Raw genomic sequence first — 16,977 nt, 5'->3', positions numbered from 1 at the left:
TCAGCAGCGCTGTAGACCCCAGCAGGCAGTGTCGGGTCCAGGGCAGTGCAACAGGTGCCGCAGCACCACACACCAAGCTCAAGTGGGCGCTCTTTGCCTGACAGGCAGCAGCGAGATAAGAGTAGCTGCAGAGATCTTTCTGTGCATGGCATTTTTTCAGAGGATAATTACAACGCCCTGTTGGTTAATGCACTTGATGGAGGCCGTTTGTAGAGTCATACTTTTGACTCGTGATAAGGTAGCATGTAGGGCTAATGTTCCTACTGCAAAGCTCAACGTGTAACATGCAGACCACAGATTACTATTTCATATAGATAACTCTTTGGGTTATTGCTTTTGTCACAGAGATCCTGTTGTTAGTTGGAGTTCATCAGTTACAATCCTACTATAGCACAGTGAGCTGCTTACAAATTGAAAGGCACAGGTTTAGAACCTTATTGTTATTTCTCTCAATGTTTTGTCATTTTACGGTTGTCTAAAAGGGTTTCTTTGAGTAGTAATACAATTTAATAAATAGAACACCCTCACTTATTGTGTTACATTTTAAATCCCGAATTTGCGGGCAGATTTACCAACCCTTTCCCACCCGGTGTGCGTTAAAACAGGGATGCACACCTGCTGCAAAGTGCTGTTTTGGGTCTTACCTTCCAGTGCAAATCCTGAATAGTGTTGGATGGTGGCCTGAAAGCAACACAAATTAGCACTATGTGCTACTTTACGGCAAGGACGTGTCCCATGGGGGGGGGGGGGGGGGGAGGGGAGGGGTTGATAGACGCTAATCCACATCTATTAACTTTCGTAGATTTGCAGCAGTGCAGACTCCAGCAAGAAGCGCACAGACTGCAGCAGCAGCACAGAGACCAGCAGTACTGCAGATACCAGCAGTACTGCAGACTCCAGCAAGAAGGGCACGGACTGCAGCAGCAGCACAGATACCAGCAGTACTGCAGACTCCAGAGAGAAGCGCACAGACTGCAGCAGCACAGATACCAACAGTACTGCAGACCCCAGCAGTGGTGCAGATCCCAGCAGTGGTGCAGATCCCAGCAGTGGTGCAGATCCCAGCAGTACCGCAGACTCCAGCAAGAAGGGCACGGACTGCAGCAGCAGCACAGATCCCTGCAGACCCCAGCAGTGGTGCAGATCCTAGAAGCAGTGAAGCCCCCAGAAGCGGCGCAGACCCAAGCAGCACTACAGATCCCAATACCAGCCGTGCTGCAGATCACAGAAGCGCTGAAGATCCTAGCAGTACAAAAGGGGGTGGTGATGGACGGAGCATCAGAACCAATCAAACACTCACACCCAGTCAACAGATCTGGGTTTGATCCATCACCGTTCTTTAGCCCACTCTGCCACCTGGTCTGCCCTGGTAGTATCCCCTTACCAGGGTGGGGCAAGGTGGCCTATGATGAATCATTGGCAGGGTATGCCCAGACGTGGGTTCCTTGCTCACTTTGCCACTGGATTCAAGATAGCCTGGCTGACGAGGGTTATGAACCCGAAACCGGTCCCAGGAAGCTTGTTTCCGGTCCAGGGAAGACATGGTTTGGCAGTTCGGGCTGGACTGTTCCCATGAGGCACAGGGTCAGACTGATTTGCATATGGCCATGTCTGAACTGGGGTGGCAGAGTGGGCTAAAGAACGGTGATGGATAAAACCCGGATCTGTTGACTGGGTGTGAGTGTTTGATTGGTTCTGATGCTCCGTCCATCACCACCCCCTTTTGTACCACGAAGATCCTAGCAATGGCACAGACCACAGCAGCACTACTGATCCCAGCAGTAGAGTAGATCCCACCAGCAGTGCACATTCCAGCAGCAGTGCAGACCCCAGAAGCCGTGCAGACGCCAGGAGTGGCACAGACCACAGCAGAATACAGACGCAACAGAGGAGTAATTCAAGCAGAGGTGCAGATCCCAAGAGTGGGGCAGATCCTAGAAGCAATGAAAACCCAGCAATGGCACAGACCACAGCAGAGTTACAGGCCCCTGCAGCAGAGTTACAGGCCCCTGCAGCAGAGTTACAGGCCCCTGCAGCAGAGTTACAGGCCCCTGCAGCAGAGTTACAGGCCCCTGCAGCAGAGTTACAGGCCCCTGCAGCAGTGCTCGTTGTCTGTTCTCTCCCTAAGAGCTGCAGTGTGCTCTGATGAGCTCTACTGCCAAAGCATGAATAATACCAAAGCAAGAAAGAAGAGTCCATCTAACCAGCAGCAGAGACCCTCAGACATGCTGCACATTGTTAATAATTGATTGATATCAAATGAATGCACAGAGAGACTCTCTGATGTAACTCCTTGAAAACACATAACACAGAGAAACGAAAGAGAATTAAGAAGTGAGGAAATCAAAAGGAGGACAATTTGTAGTTACCTGCAAAGCGGCGGGCCCATCTCCACTCTAGAAGACAAACACAGGAAATTAAAACAGTAATAAACACATATGGAAAATACATAAATTTGGATCTACAAACAGGGTTTACTATACAAAATTATATTTTAGGTGGAAATGTTCTGAAATCTAATTCACTAAAAATTCACTTCGGTGTCCTGGGCAGTGACGCTGCTTCAGTTCTGCTCCTTGGCACCCTGGCTGGCAGCCGTGCCGTATGGAGCAGCCCTTGAATTCCCTGTTTTTTGTCCTTGTGCATTTCTGCAGCACCACATCGGCTTATCCTGGTTCTAGTTTACGTAAAGTTTTGAGGACAACACATACATCAACTGAATGTCCTTCGAGATGCCGTGCATCATATGCAAGTGTCTGGAAGGCGGAACACCTACATCCCGTAAGGATACAGTACATTGTACCGGGACCTCCATCACTTACCACTCAGTCGCACTAAGGAGCATATATATTTTTAAAAATCATGCAGCGCAGCGCGTCACCTTGCTGGGCTGCGTGACAGGGAAAGGGTAGGAATGCACAGCATTTAACATTATACAGTGCATTCTTGTCTTCTCCCTGTACTGGTGCACAGTGTGCCCCCTAGCGCCAACGCAGGTGCACGAGTGCACCATGGTGCAAGGGTGTCTGTATTGTAAGCAGGATTGTTTTTGTGCAGGAAGGGACATTGACTCGGAGGCATTTTCCTTTTTCTATGCGTGCGGCATAATGCAGCACACCCAGAGGAAGTAACAAGGAGAAATAAAGATATTTCTCCTCATTACGCCTCACCTGGTGAGGAGTAGAATTTAGACACATTACCAGGTCTACCAGTAATGACAAATCTGGGAATGTGGCAAAATACGGGTGGATGCGTGGGAACACCTATGCTCCCCCCCTAGAATGTCTCCCTGGGGCATAGTAACGCCACACAGTGATTTGCACTGCATTACCCTCGATTTACCTAGCCACGCAAGGCCACGCAGTGAGCAAACCAGGGGTCGCAGCGGCCCCTATAGGACTTCCATGGCACTACTATCCCTCTCCTCCCAAGAAGACGGAGCCTGCAATACAAAATGTGATGGAGACATTTCTGAAGTCTGCCATCCCCATATCATCACAGTGTGCGGTGGGCTCAGTGAGGCTTCGGATTCATCCCACTTTGTGCCGAGATGAAAACGTTATTAGAGTCTGAGCTGAGTGACAAAGCCACACGCAGGGCTTCTCTCTGCAACGCCCGAGGATACATCTAGGTGCTGCATTGCTGCTTCCTCCCCTGCACCACCCACTGATGTGAAGGGCTGCATAATATAAGCCCAATCTGAGCTGAGTGACATAAAGCCACACGCAGGGCTTCTCTCTGCAACGCCTGAGGATACATCTAGGTGCTGCATTGCTGCTTCCTCCCTTGCACCATCCACTGATGTGAAGGGCTGCATAATATAAGCCCAATCTGAGCTGAGTGACATAAAGCCACACGCAGGGCTTCTCTCTGCAACGCCTGAGGATACATCTAGGTGCTGCATTGCTGCTTCCTCCCCTGCACCACCCACTGATGTGAAGGGCTGCCCAATATAAGCCCAATCTGAGCTGAGTGACAAAGCCACACGCAGGGCTTCTCTCTGCAACGCCTGAGGATACATCTAGGTGCTGCATTGCTGCTTCCTCCCCTGTACCACCCACTGATGTGAAGGGCTGCCCAATATAAGCCCAATCTGAGCTGAGTGACAAAGCCACACGCAGGGCTTCTCTCTGCAACGCCTGAGGATACATCTAGGTGCTGCATTGCTGCTTCCTCCCCTGTACCTCCCACTGATGTGAAGGGTTGCCCAATATAAGCCCAATCTGAGCTGAGTGACATAAAGCTACATGAAGGGCTTCTCTCTGCAACGCCTGAGGATACATCTAGGTGCTGCATTGCTGCTTCGTCCCCTGCACCACCCACTGATGTGAAGGGCTGCATAATATAAGCCCAATCTGAGCTGAGTGACATAAAGCCACACGCAGGGCTCCTCTCTGCAACTCCTGAGGATACATCTAGGTGCTGCATTGCTGCTTCCTCCCCTGCACCACCAACTGATGTGAAGGGCTGCATAATATAAGCCCAATCTGAGCTGAGTGACACAAAGCCACACGCAGGGCTTCTCTCTGCAACGCCTGAGGATACATCTAGGTGCTGCATTGCTGCTTCCTCCCTTGCACCACCCACTGATGTGAAGGGCTGCATGATATAAGCCCAATCTGAGCTGAGTGACACAAAGCCACACGCAGGGCTTCTCTCTGCAACGCCTGAGGATACATCTAGATGCTGCATTGCTGCTTCCTCCCCTGCACCACCCACTGATGTGAAGGGCTGCCCAATATAAACCCAATCTGAGCTGAGTGACATAAAGCCACACGCAGGGCTTCTCTCTGCAACGCCCGAGGATACATCTAGTTGCTGCATTGCTGCTTCCTCCCCTGCACGACCCACTGATGTGAAGGGCTGCATAATATAAGCCCAATCTGAGCTGAGTGACATAAAGCTACATGCAGGGCTTCTCTCTGCAACGCCTGAGGATACATCTAGGTGCTGCATTGCTGCTTCCTCCCCTGCACCACCCACTGATGTGAAGGGCTGCCCAATATAAGCCCAATCTGAGCTGAGTGACATGAAGCCACACGCAGAGCTTCTCTCTGCAACGCCTGAGGATACATCTATGTTGGAAGGCGGACCCCGAGGAGTCGGCGAGACCACCAAGGGGGGGGCCCTCACACTGTACGAAGTAGCCGAGCGCTGCTGAGAAGTCTCCTGAGAGATCCTTCTCCTATCACGTACTAGCACAGTAACACCACCACACAGGACTCAAGGAGGTTGTCTCAAGACAAGCAATTCTTTATCAGCAATAAAAAGGTTACGAGGTCAATATTTACACGAAGGGATCGAGGGATCCACCAAAAGTCTCAGTGTCTCTTTGGAAGGGTAGGGGTAGCGGGACAGTCTTTGGCAGGAGTGCGGTACGAGGGTACCTGGGGCCCCAGTTCTTATCCTCAAGCTGGAGGACCTCCGGATCTCGGAGGGGTCGAGCCGCGACGGCGTCAGCAGGGCTCCGGCGTACAGTTCGTGGAGAGCCGCGATCCAATCAGCAGGGCTCTCAAGATGGTTTCTGCTCAGCTCGAGCCGCGACGTCGTCAGCAGGGCTCCGAGGGAGGTTTCAGCGAGGTTGGGCCGCGACAGCGTCAGCAGGGCTCCGATGTTCCAGGTGGCTTCAAAGTGTTCACACGAAGGAGCCGCGACGCAGTCAGCAGGGCTCGTGATGGTTCCGACAAGAGTTCTTCTCCGTAGGGTCAGCCGCGATTCAATCAGCAGGGCTCTCGACTCCGGGATACAACTGCCGATCTGTGGCGGGGTCGCCCCAGATATAGGTCTGGAGCCCTTTGATGTCCGGACCCAGGCGCCCGGGGGGGGCGGAGAGGCCGGGTGGAGGTGGCCAGACGCCCAGCAGGAGAGGCGCCAGGTCCAAGGGAGTTGCAGGGCGATCACACCTCGAGAGGGGAGGACAGTTGGGGGTCCCATCGATACTGTCCTCCGCCGGGGGCGATGATTGGTTCCTGCGGCACCCCCTGGCCAGTTCGTGGTGCCCCGATGTCGGGGCTTCGCTGGGGTCGAGGCCGGGTTGAGCGGGGTCGCGCTGGCTGGCGCACAGAGTCACGTGGATGCCAACAAGATGGCGGAGCCACGAGAGGTATGCGACCTCGTGCAGCTCCGGATGAAGGGCCTCGGTGCAGTTCAGAAGGGTGGCCCGTGAAGGCCGGGGCGGGGAACGGGTACAATCCCCGGGGGTAAGGAACACGCCACGAGGCCGGGTCCAACAGACGTCCCCCCCAGCCGAAGGCATGGAGAGTCACCCATCTCCTTGGGGATTCTCCTCGTCAAGGCGGAAGAAGCGGGACAGGCCGTCGGCGTTGGCGTGGTCATTGCCGGGCCGGTGTTCAACGTCAAAGTCCATCCCTTGTAGCGAGATGGACCATCGCAGCAGCTTGGGGTTCTCGCCCCGCATTTGCATTAACCACCGCAGGGGCCGGTGGTCGGTCTGGACCCGGAAGTGGGTACCGAAGAGGTAGGGCCGGAGCTTCTTGAGGGCCCACACTACAGCGAAGGCCTCACGCTCGATGGTGCTCCATCGTTGCTCCCGGGGCAATCGCCGTCGGCTGATGAAGGCCACTGGTCGGTCGAGCCCCTTTTCATCGGCCTGCGACAGGACGGCCCCGATCCCATACTCGGAGGCGTCCGTCTGCACCACGAACTCCTTATTGTAGTCAGGGGCCTGCAGCACCGGGGCAGTACACATGGCTGTCTTTAGGGTGTCGAAGGCTGCTTGGCAGCGGGGTGTCCAGTGCACCTTCTTGGGCTGCTTTTTGGACGTTAGTTCTGTGAGGGGGCCAACAATGCTCCCATAGTCCCGGATAAACCGCCGGTAGTATCCGGTGCGACCCAGGAAGGCCCGGACAGCGGTCTGGGTAGTGGGGGGTTCCCAGGCATGGATGGCATCTATTTTCGGTTGGAGAGGGGCCACCTGCCCGCTCCCTACTTGATGGCCCAGGTAGGTCACGGATCCGTGGCCGATCTGGCATTTGCTGGCCTTGATTGTGAGCCCGGCCCGCTGGAGGGCAGCCAGGACGGCTTTAATGTGAAGGAGGTGCTCTGCCCAGTTGTTGCTGTACACGGCAATGTCATCTAGGTAGGCCGCGCTGAAGGCCTCAAGCCCGGCCAAAACCTTGTTCACCAGTCTTTGGAAAGTGGCCGGGGCGTTCTTCACTCCGAAGGGCATCACCCGAAAGTGGTAATGCCCATCCGGGGTCGAAAAGGCGGATCTTTCCTGGGCGCCGGGGGTGAGCTGGATCTGCCAGTACCCGGCGGTGAGGTCCAGCGTGCTCAAGTAGCGAGCGGCCCCTAAGCGGTCGATGAGTTCGTCGGCCCGGGGTATAGGGTGGGCGTCCGTCTTGGTCACTGCATTCAGGGCTCGGTAGTCCACGCAGAATCGTAACTCCGGGGGGTGGCCGGGAGCTGCGGCCTTTGGCACCAGGACGACAGGGCTGGCCCACGGGCTGTCGGAGGGTTCGATGACCCCCAGGGCCAGCATCTTCGGTACTTCGGCCTGGATGCATGCCCGCACTCGGTCGGGTACCCGGTAGGCTCTGTGTCGCACGGGGGGGGCTCTCCCCGGTGTCGACGTCGTGGACGCACCAGTGGGTCACCCCCGGGGTGAGGGAGAAGAGGGCTGCGTAGTCCTGCAGCAGTTGCTGGCAGTCGTTGCGCTGTTCCGGAGTCAGGGAAGAGGCGAGTTGGACACCTTTGATTGATCCATCATGGACGTTGGACTGCAAGAGGTCGGGCAGGGGCTCGGAGTCGTCCTCGCCCCCCTCGTCGGTCGCCAGTAGCAGGCTCAGTTCGGTCCGGGCAAAGTGGGGTTTTAGCCTGTTAGCATGTAGGACCCGGAGGGGGTTCCGGGGGGACTCCAGGTCGACCAGGTAGGTGACGGGACTTTTCCTCTCCACCACCTTGAAGGGCCCGGTCCACTTGTCCTGGAGGGCGCCGGGTTCAACCGGGGCCATGACCCATACTTTCTGACCTGGCTCGAATTCTATGGTAGAGGAGTTCCGATCGTACCACCGCTTCATGTCCTCCTGGCTGGCCTCGAGGTTGGCTTCGGCCATGGCTCGGAACTTGCGGGTCTGGTTTCGGAGGGTCAGGAGGTATCGGTAGACGTCAGGAGGGGCGCCTTGGGGCTTCGTCTCCCAGCCCTGCTTGACCAGGCTGAGCGGTCCGCGGACCGGGTGTCCGTACAATAGTTCAAACGGGCTGAACCCCAGGGACTTCTGCGGGACCTCCCGATAGGCAAACAGGAGGCACGGCAGCAGGACATCCCATCTCCGCCTGAGGGGCTCTTCCAGGCCCTGGATCATTCCCTTTAGTGTTCTGTTGAACCGCTCAACCAGTCCGTTCCCCTGAGGGTGATAGGGGGTCGTGAACTTGTATGTGACCCCGCACTGCTGCCACAGGGACCGCATGTACCTGGAAATAAAGTTCGTGCCTCTGTCGCTCACCACTTCGCGGGGAAATCCCACTCGGGAGAAGATCCCCATTAAGGCCCGGCCTACCACGGGGGCCGTTATAGTTCTTAGCGGGACCGCCTCCGGGTACCTGGTGGCGTGGTCCACGAGGACCAGGATGAAGCGGTGGCCCAGGGCGGTCTGGGGGTCCAGGGGCCCCACGATATCGACTCCGACCCGTTCGAACGGGGTGCTGACGGCTGGAAAGGGTTGGAGGGGGGCCTTGACCCGACCCCCCGTCTTCCCGCTGGCTTGGCAGGTCTGGCAGGACCGGCAGTGGTTGTCCTCGTCTCTCCGCATCCGGGGCCAGTAGAAGTGGGTCACCAGACGGCTGTACGTTTTGTCTTGCCCTAAGTGTCCGGCGAGGGGCACATCATGTGCCAGGTTGAGCAGGAACTCCCGGAAGCGGAGGGGAACCACCAACACTCGGCTGGCCCCGAGTTCTGCCACTTTTTGCTCACTGTATAGCAGGCCCTCGGCCCAGTAGACCCAGTGGGTGCCGGTCTGGTCCCCGTTGGTTTGGGCGGACGCTTGCTGGCGGACCCCTTCGAGAGTGGGGCAGGACTGCTGCTCTTGTTGGAACTGCTCCCGGGTGGGGCCCCCTTCGTGTCGCCATTGTGTCAGCTCTGGTAGGGCGCACGGGGAAACCATCTCTTCGGGGGAGGATTCACTAGGTCCAGGGTCGGTGTCCGCCTCCCCCTCGCTGCTGGCGGGAGGGGGTGCGAGCCCCTCGGGCTGAGCGGCCCCGGAGGCCGAGGATGAGCGGGGGGCCCGGGCGGTCATGGACCGGGTGATGGCGCAGGCCCAGTCAGATAGTCCCAGCATTCGGAGGTGCTCTCGTCGCTCTACTTGAGCCCAGGGGGAACTCTCCAAGTCGTTCCCCAGGAGGCAGTCGACGGGGGCGTCGTCGTGTACCGTCACCTTCAGCAGGCCCGTCACCCCTCCCCACTCGAAGGGGACCAGGGCCATCTGGCACAGGCTTTCGCTGTTGTCGGCCGTCCGGACGGGGCACAGCACATTCGGTAGGATATGTTCGGGGGTCACCAGGTGGCAGCGGACAGCGGTGACACTGGCACCGGTGTCACGAAGGGCTTCGGCCCGTTGTCCATTGACCGTGACCTGCTGCCGGTACTTCTGGGTGTTGCTTGGGATGGGGGTGCAGGGCACCATTTCTCGGCTACCCAGGCAGACCAGGGACATGGCTGCCGGCTCCCATTCAGTGGTCCCTCGGTCGAGGGTCTCCTCTTCCTCTTCTTCTCCTCCCAGGGCGGCGGCCGCCAGCTGTCGGGGCGGGGGCCCGCCGGCCCCGTTTCTTCGGTTCAGGGGGCAGACCGGATCGCTGGCATAGTGTCCGGTTTGTTGGCAGCCGTAGCACGTTACTGGTGGCCGTGGTCCGGATCTGGCCGGGGGCGCCCCCCTTCGGGCTAGGCTCGGGGAGAGTTGTAGCTGCGGTGGCCCTCGAGGGGGGCTCCTGGGGGCCCCGGCGGGAGGGTCTCGGTTCCTGTTCGGCCCTCCCCCTCCACCGCGTTGGCGGGGGGGCCCGGTGGGGTTCCTCTGGTACTCCCCCATTGAGTTCCGGGGGACCCGGGAGTTGACCCATCGATCGGCCTCGACGGCGAGTTTTCGCGGGTCGGTCATTTTGCTGTCGAGGAGGTGCTGTCTCAGTTCCACGAAGCAATTGTTGGAGAGATGTTCCCACACGATGAGGTCGACCAGCTGCCCGTAGGTGGTTACTTTGCTACCTTTGATCCACCCATCTAGGGCCCGACTGAAAAAGTCCACATACTCTACCCAGGTGGTACCCGGGATTTTCTTGCAGTCTCTGAACCGCTGGCAGTACATTTCCGCGGTTAGCCCGTAGCGGGTGAGCAGGGCCTCCTTCATGTGATCGTAGGAGGTCATCACCTCCTCCGGCAGCTGGAGCAGTGTGTCTCGACCCTCACTCAGGAACCGCCCCCACAGGCCCGCGCCCCAGTCTTTTCGGGGCACCCGATGAGAGGTCATGGCCACCTCGTAGGCCTTGAACCATTGTTGGATGTCGTCATTCTTGTAGTACTCCTTGACGACCTCTTTCGGGATATGTACCTTGGTCTCGGAAGGCGGTAGAGGGTCTCTAGTACTGTGGGCGTTGGTCCCTCCGTTCTTGGCCTTGATTTCGAGCTCCTTGAGTCTGCGCTCGTGCTCAAGGGTCAGTTTCTTTTCCTCCAACTCCCGGTGTCGTCTCTTCTCCTCTATCTCCTCTTGAAGCCGTAGCTGCTCTAGGGCCAGTTTCTTTTCCGCCAGCTGGAGTTCGCCGTCCAGCCGCAGTCGTGCGAGCTCTAGCTCGTGGTTCCGGACCTTCTCCCGCTCTCGTATTTCTTCTTCGGAGAGGCCGGTTTCTAGGCTCTTACTTCCTCCGGTTGCCGGAGTCAGTGCGGTTGATGTGGTCTCAGTCAGGGGCAAGGGACCCTCTTCCTGGGAGGGGCCCGCCCCGGCCTCCAGCCATGTCCTCAGAGCTTTCTGCATGTCCTCTTTGGTACCTAGGCCGGTGGTTGCAATGCCTTTGTCTTTGCAGAACTGTTTTAACTCTTTGTGCGTATATTCTTCCAGCCGTTCGGGCTGGAACTCCATTGTCGCGTTGTTTTCCTGGCTGCTCATGATTACTGTACGTTTGGCTGGGTAGCTAGTGGGTACTGGCTGGTACGTACTGCGTTCGGCTCGGATCCCGTCGCTGGCTACCAAATGTTGGAAGGCGGACCCCGAGGAGTCGGCGAGACCACCAAGGGGGGGGGTCCTCACACTGTACGAAGTAGCCGAGCGCTGCTGAGAAGTCTCCTGAGAGATCCTTCTCCTATCACGTACTAGCACAGTAACACCACCACACAGGACTCAAGGAGGTTGTCTCAAGACAAGCAATTCTTTATCAGCAATAAAAAGGTTACGAGGTCAATATTTACACGAAGGGATCGAGGGATCCACCAAAAGTCTCAGTGTCTCTTTGGAAGGGTAGGGGTAGCGGGACAGTCTTTGGCAGGAGTGCGGTACGAGGGTACCTGGGGCCCAGTTCTTATCCTCAAGCTGGAGGACCTCCGGATCTCGGAGGGGTCGAGCCGCGACGGCGTCAGCAGGGCTCCGGCGTACACTTCGTGGAGAGCCGCGATCCAAACAGCAGGGCTCTCAAGATGGTTTCTGCTCAGCTCGAGCCGCGACGTCGTCAGCAGGGCTCCGAGGGAGGTTTCAGCGAGGTTGGGCCGCGACAGCGTCAGCAGGGCTCCGATGTTCCAGGTGGCTTCAAAGTGTTCACACGAAGGAGCCGCGACGCAGTCAGCAGGGCTCGTGATGGTTCCGACAAGAGTTCTTCTCCGTAGGGTCAGCCGCGATTCAATCAGCAGGGCTCTCGACTCCGGGATACAACTGCCGATCTGTGGCGGGGTCGCCCCAGATATAGGTCTGGAGCCCTTTGATGTCCGGACCCAGGCGCCCGGGGGGGGGCGGAGAGGCCGGGTGGAGGTGGCCAGACGCCCAGCAGGAGAGGCGCCAGGCCCAAGGGAGTTGCAGGGCGATCACACCTCAAGAGGGGAGGACAGTTGGGGGTCCCATCGATACTGTCCTCCGCCGGGGGCGATGATTGGTTCCTGCGGCACCCCCTGGCCAGTTCGTGGTGCCCCGATGTCGGGGCTTCGCTGGGGTCGAGGCCGGGTTGAGCGGGGTCGCGCTGGCTGGCGCACAGAGTCACGTGGATGCCAACAAGATGGCGGAGCCACGAGAGGTATGCGACCTCGTGCAGCTCCGGATGAAGGGCCTCGGTGCAGTTCAGAAGGGTGGCCCGTGAAGGCCGGGGCGGGGAACGGGCACAATCCCCGGGGGTAAGGACCACACCACGAGGCCGGGTCCAACAATCTAGGTGCTGCATCGCTGCTTGCTTCCCTGCACCACCCACTGATGTGAAGGGCTGCATAATATAAGCCCAATCTGAGCTGAGTGACAAAGCCACACACAGGGCTTCTGTCTGCAACGCCTGAGGATACATCTAGGTGCTGCATTGCTGCTTCCTCCCCTGCACCAGCCACTGATGTGAAGGGCTGCCCAAAATATACGCCCAATCTGAGCTGAGTGACATAAAGCCACACGCAGGGCTTCTCTCTGCAACGCCTGAGGATACATCTAGGTGCTGCATTGCTGCTTCCTCCCTTGCACCACCCACTGATGTGAAGGGCTGCATAATATAAGCCCAATCTGAGCTGAGTGACAAAGCCACACGCAGGGCATCTCTCTGCAACGCCCGAGGATACATCTAGGTGCTGCATTGCTGCTTCCTCCCTTGCACCACCCACTGATGTGAAGGGCTGCATAATATAAGCCCAATCTGAGCTGAGTGACATAAAGCCACACGCAGGGCTCCTCTCTGCAACTCCTGAGGATACATCTAGGTGCTGCATTGCTGCTTCCTCCCCTGCACCACCCACTGATGTGAAGGGCTGCATAATATAAGCCCAATCTGAGCTGAGTGACACAAAGCCACACACAGGGCTTCTCTCTGCAACGCCTGAGGATACATCTAGGTGCTGCATTGCTGCTTCCTCCCTTGCACCACCCACTGATGTGAAGGGCTGCATAATATAAGCCCAATCTGAGCTGAGTGACAAAGCCACACGCAGGGCTTCTCTCTGCAATGCCCGAGGATACATCTAGGTGCTGCATTGCTGCTTCCTCCCCTGCACCACCCACTGATGTGAAGGGCTGCCCAATATAAGATCAATCTGAGCTGAGTGACAAAGCCACACGCAGGGCTTCTCTCTGCAACGCCTGAGGATACATCTAGGGGCTGCATTGCTGCTTGCTCCCTTGCACCACTCACTGATGTGAAGGGCTGCATAATATAAGCCCAATCTGAGCTGAGTGACATAAAGCCACACGCAGGGCTTCTCTCTGCAACGCCTTAGGATACATCTAGGTGCTGCATTGCTGCTTCCTCCCCTGCACCACCCACTGATGTGAAGGGCTGCATAATATAAGCCCAATCTGAGCTGAGTGACATAAAGCCACACGCAGGGCTTCTCTCTGCAATGCCCGAGGATACATCTAGGTGCTGTATTGCTGCTTACACCCCTGCACCACCCACTGATGTGAAGGGCTGCATAATATAAGCCCAATCTGAGGTGAGTGACATAAAGCCACACGCAGGGCTTCTCTCTGCAACGCCTGAGGATACATCTAGGTGCTGCATTGCTGCCACCTCCCCTGCACGACCCACTGATGTGAAGGGCTGCATAATATAAGCCCAATCTGAGCTGAGTGACATAAAGCCACATGCAGGGCTTCTCTCTGCAACGCCCGAGGATACATCTAGGTGCTGCATTGCTGCTTCCTCCCCTGCACCACCCACTGATGTGAAGGGCTGCATAATATAAGCCCAATCTGAGCTGAGTGACAAAGCCACACGCAGGGCTTCTCTCTGCAACGCCCGAGGATACATCTAGGTGCTGCATTGCTGCTTGCTCCCCTGCACCACCCACTGATGTGAAGGGCTGCATAATATAAGCCCAATCTGAGCTGAGTGACATAATGCCATACACGGGGCTTCTCTCTGCAACGCCGGAGGATACATCTAGTTGCTGCATTGCTGCTTCCTCCCCTGCACGACCCACTGATGTGAAGGGCTGCATAATATAAGCCCAATCTGAGCTGAGTGACATAAAGCCACACGCAGGGCTTCTCTCTGCAACACCCGAGGATACATCTAGTTGCTGCATTGCTGCTTCCTCCCCTGCACGACCCACTGATGTGAAGGGCTGCATAATATAAGCCCAATCTGAGCTGAGTGACATAAAGCCACACAGAGGGCTTCTCTCTGCAAACGCCTGAGGATACATCTAGGTGCTGCATTGCGGCTTGCTCCCGTGCACCACCCACTGATGTGAAGGGCTGCATAATATAAGCCCAATCTGAGCTGAGTGACATAAAGCCACACAGAGGGCTTCTCTCTGCAAACGCCTGAGGATACATCTAGTTGCTGCATTGCTGCTTCCTCCCCTGCACCACCCACTGATGTGAAGGGCTGCATAATATAAGCCCAATCTGAGCTGAGTGACATAAAGCCACACAGAGGGCTTCTCTCTGCAAACGCCTGAGGATACATCTAGGTGCTGCATTGCGGCTTGCTCCCGTGCACCACCCACTGATGTGAAGGGCTGCCCAATATAAGCCCAATCTGAGCTGAGTGACATAAAGCCACACGCAGGGCTTCTCTCTGCAACGCCCGAGGATACATCTAGTTGCTGCATTGCTGCTTCCTCCCCTGCACGACCCACTGATGTGAAGGGCTGCATAATATAAGCCCAATCTGAGCTGAGTGACATAAAGCCACACGCAGGGCTTCTCTCTGCAACGCCTGAGGATACATCTAGGTGCTGCATTGCGGCTTGCTCCCCTGCACCACACACTGATGTGAAGGGCTGCCCAATATAAGGCCAACGTCATTGCATCACTCCTGTACCTCAAGAGTGTGCCTGGCTGCTCAATCTTTACTACAAGCGAGGCTCAGGCAGAAAGGCATTCAGCATTACATTTCATATGCTGACTGTCAGTCACACTCACAAATATTCAAAACTTAATAAAAAAGCAAGCATTTCCGCATACTGTTACAAGCTGTCTGCCTTTTCCCTAGGAAGAGATCTTATCCTATGGATTAACAGTCCCTGAAGTCTGGACAGTGGATGAGGCTTAAACCGTGTGAATAGCTTTAGTAGAAGGTAAGTATCATAAATGAGTGCAGCCAGGGGAAGATAAGTATCTGTAAATAGTACGTGCTGTGCAGCCTTAATGTAAGAAAAACATGGTGGCAGCGGCGTTCGCGAAATGGGCAGGCGCGGAGGGCACACTTCGCTTGCAATTAGCGCATAGGAGGAACGACGAAAAGGCGTTAGCGACGGCCCGTGCATGGGAGTCACTGGTGGTTGAACTTCAGGGGCTGATGTCAGAAAACAAAGGAGAGGGGGACCTACCCGACCGCCATGAGGATGCGATAAGCGGGGAGTAGGAGGGGGGTCACTATGATAGGTGGACACATTCAACGCGGCTGAACCCAGGGGAACGCCCAAGCTGACAGAGACAGGATTGAATACCCCTACATGTATCATAGTAATAGGGAGGGTCACATCAGAGGGAGGATAGGAAGACGGGGGCACACTGACAAGGGTTGCGGGAGGGAGTGGGAGGGGGGGGGTCCAAGCGGGAAGGGTAACTTTTCCAATGCATAACGGGTTGAAATGTTGTATGTACTAATTTTTGGTGAGCTGCTTGGGCTCTTGTGGGAATTGTATTCGTATGTTGGTAAGAAAACAATAAAAAATGTTTAAACAAAAAACTTTAAGTTGGTGGCAAATTGCGATTTCTTTGAAAAATTCACTTTTTTGCATTTTTCAAAGTGCCATGTGGCGCACATACATGCCCGTAAGGCATGTATGTGTGCCACATGTGCACACATGCACATTTCCGGGGTGTAACAGGGTGTCCTTTTGGAATGCAATTCCCATTCATTCATTTGGGCCTCTTGGCCCATAGCAATGAATAGGAAGCCATTCCTTAATTGCGACTCACAATTTGCCAGTCGCAATTAAGGAATGCGAAGGAATCGCAAAATATTTAATAATTTTTATTTACATCTCAATTTGCGATTCTCAAGTAGCGATTCTCTAGAAATCGCTATTTGAGAATCGCAAAGCCATTCTTTGATATATATGCCTCCATCTTACAACACATTTGCTAACTAAATATATGGGCGAGATGACAAAGAGAGACATTCAAAGTTTACTGGACATTTTTATAATTGACACTAATGACAAGTTTGTGGTTTCTCACCCAACGATTCAATTATCTTCATCTGCAGGTCCACCTCTTCCTCCTCCTCCTCCTCCACTTTGTTGTCCGTTAAGGTATCACCATCAGTTTGCTGAGCTTTCATATTTTGATACCTTGGAAACAGACCAACAGAGATGCTATGAAATTCCCATCTGCTCAGACGGTAAGGGTAGGACAGAATTTATGCATTGAGCCAGTAAAAATATAAAGAAATAATAAAATAAAATTAGAGGTATTCAGTGAGTAGGGAGTATTTTATTATAAAATGAAGAATGGAACACCAAGCCACAAACAAACAATGTATATAGTCGAAAACATTTTGAGCCAAAGGCCATAAAAGGACAAATACAGAACATAACACATACTCTTCACAGCAGATACAAATGCACACCATAAAAGTCACAAAATAAAGTAGCAATAAAATATGAGAAGGTTGAGCACACAAAGTGCAATGAATAGGCAGAGGCGGGAAACAGTCAAGGTGCATAGTGATAATGCATGGAAATCTCAAAGGGAATTCATTGCTCGAATTAGACTTCTATAATGAACGCACATCACACCGCACCTCCGGCTCCTGTAATAAGTGACAGAAATAAAATAAAGGCTATCCTAACTAAATCAACCAAAACACACTTAAAATGTACATAGAAAGTGGATTAAATGAATA

The 16,977-nt window shown here is 55.1% G+C and overlaps 1 long non-coding RNA gene across 1 annotated transcript in view; it reads right to left on the bottom strand.

Annotated features, from left to right (window-relative positions):
- LOC146830513 (uncharacterized) overlaps nucleotides 1-16,418 on the bottom strand; it is a 41,921-nt gene extending 25,503 nt beyond the window's left edge. The window contains exons 1-2 of the long non-coding RNA XR_014961433.1: nucleotides 16,311-16,418; nucleotides 2,370-2,396 (exon numbers count right to left, since the gene is read on the bottom strand). This is a non-coding gene — a long non-coding RNA (uncharacterized LOC146830513). The remainder of the gene's footprint in view (nucleotides 1-2,369; nucleotides 2,397-16,310) is intronic.
- Nucleotides 16,419-16,977: the final 559 nt, after the last annotated feature.

The sequence above is a fragment of the Triturus cristatus genome, chromosome 5_1 (genome assembly GCF_964204655.1).
Source record: "Triturus cristatus chromosome 5_1, aTriCri1.1, whole genome shotgun sequence".
Classification (NCBI taxonomy): Eukaryota; Metazoa; Chordata; class Amphibia; order Caudata; family Salamandridae; genus Triturus; species Triturus cristatus.
The sequence above is the reverse complement of the archived record's forward strand: the minus strand, read 5'-3'. Positions and strand labels throughout refer to the sequence as shown.